Below are 1,933 nucleotides of genomic sequence, written 5' to 3'. Positions count from 1 at the left end.
ACCATCGCAGGCGCTCCTGTCTGTGATGTAGCGTCAAGGGTAACCGCAGCCATGGTCTCCCAGCAGATAGTCCATGCTGCTGCAAACGTCGTCGAACTGTTCGTGCAGATGGTTGTTGTCCTGGAAACGTCCCCATCTGTTGACTCAGGGATCGACACGTCGCTGCACGATCCGTTACAGTCATGCGGATAAGATGCCTCTCATCTCGACTGCTAGTGATACGAGGCCGTTGGGATCCAGCACGGCGTTCCATATTACCCTCCTGAACCCACCGCTTCCATATTCTGCTAACAGTCATTGGATCTCAGCAATGTCGCGATACGATAAACCGCAATCGCGATAGGCTACAATCAGACCTTTATCAAAGGCGGAAACGTGATGTTACGCATTACACGAGGCATCACAACAACGTTTCACCAGGCAACGCCGGTCAACTGCTGTTTGTGTATGAGAAATCGGTTGGAAACTCTCCTCATGCCAGCACGTTGTAGGTGTTGCCACCGGCGCCAACCTTATGTGAGTGCTCTGGAAAGCTAATCATTTGTATATCACAGCATCTTCTTCCTGTCGGTTAAATTTCGCGTCTGTAGCACGCCATCTTCGTGGTGTAGCAATTTTAATGGCCAGTAGTGTAGATCTGATTCCGGTATACTATTCTGCAGTATCTAAGGAATCTGGTTATGAGTGCGTCTTTACACTCTGAATTTTCTTTGAAAGAGGAATCTGCATATACTGGCAGTCATCGGAATAAAATGCACCAAAATGTTAGTTTTAGGGGGTTAATACTCCATAGGAATATAAAACTGATTTTAGTTAACTGCGACCTCTTTCTACGTTATATGATCTTGCACGAGCGTTCATGAAAGTGATCGGCACTTGGCTAGCCGGGCTTGAATTGTTGTGTCACTTGAGATTCAGATCCTCGTCCAGTCGTCCATGTTCACATTTTTCGTGTTTTTACTAAGGATGGTGTCCGGAAAGGACACGAACTTTCTCCCTCCCCGTCTATCCTCAATTCCATACTATGCCCCATCACTAATGATGGAATGTTAAACACTGAGCTTCCTTCCGCTTTCCATTTTCTTAGCTGTACAACCGAAGTATTAATAGCTATTATGCTGTAACTGCTTAAGCAGCACTCTTGGTAAGCTATGTAACGGTTTCCCTGACATCATGTACGAAGCACGTATCATTTTTGCAGTATCATTTCCCGGCGGAAACTTCTCGCCGAAAACAAATAATTACAGCAAAAGAAGATGGATAACAAGCAGGATACACCGTGGTTCATCCTGGTGCTCCTCTAACAGTCCGTTGACATTCCAGCTGTTTCTGATGGAGACGGCGAATTATTCACCAGCAACAGATCCCCGCTGGCGGTAGGGGAGACACGCTCACTAACGTGTTCGGGTGACTGCTCTGTCGATTACGTCAGGCTGTCGATTACGCCAGGGTAACGCGGTAGATAACGGGTTCACTGGTCCGAAACTACCTCGAGCCCCTGTGGCCTAATGGATAAGGCATCGGTCTCCTAAACCGGGGATTGTGGGTTCGAGTCCCACCAGGGGTAAACATTTTAAATTTGAGTGCTAGTATATTTCTGGAATATTTCACAAAGAAATCTACTATCCGAAGTGTAGACCTCTTCAGTTCCAGCCGCTTACGTCAACAACTCTTTCAGTCTTTACACTACTTTCATTCTTCGTGACGCTGTTGTGTATTACAGCCATTCCGATTTACCACTTCAACTTTTTTGTTGCGCTCTGCTTGCACGCTCTTTGACGGAGGTTAATTTTCTTGCGCATTATGAATTTCATTTGTAGTACCTTATCTGAAAAACCTGTGACTGTTTCACAAAGTATTTTAATTTTTCCCGTTGTGAGCACGCAAGCTTGACACAATACTTTAGCTAAAACGTTGAGCCCTGCAGGAACTT

General features: G+C 45.8%; 1 non-coding gene across 1 annotated transcript; it reads left to right on the top strand.

Moving 5' to 3' along the window:
* The first annotated feature begins 1,494 nt into the window (after window positions 1-1,494).
* Window positions 1,495-1,567, top strand: Trnar-ccu. The gene has a single exon. It is a non-coding gene; the product is annotated as a tRNA-Arg (tRNA).
* The last annotated feature ends 366 nt before the right edge of the window (window positions 1,568-1,933 follow it).

The sequence above is a fragment of the Schistocerca piceifrons genome, chromosome 8, assembly GCF_021461385.2.
Source record: "Schistocerca piceifrons isolate TAMUIC-IGC-003096 chromosome 8, iqSchPice1.1, whole genome shotgun sequence".
NCBI lineage: Eukaryota > Metazoa > Arthropoda > Insecta > Orthoptera > Acrididae > Schistocerca > Schistocerca piceifrons.
This window is presented reverse-complemented; position numbering and strand designations above follow the sequence as displayed.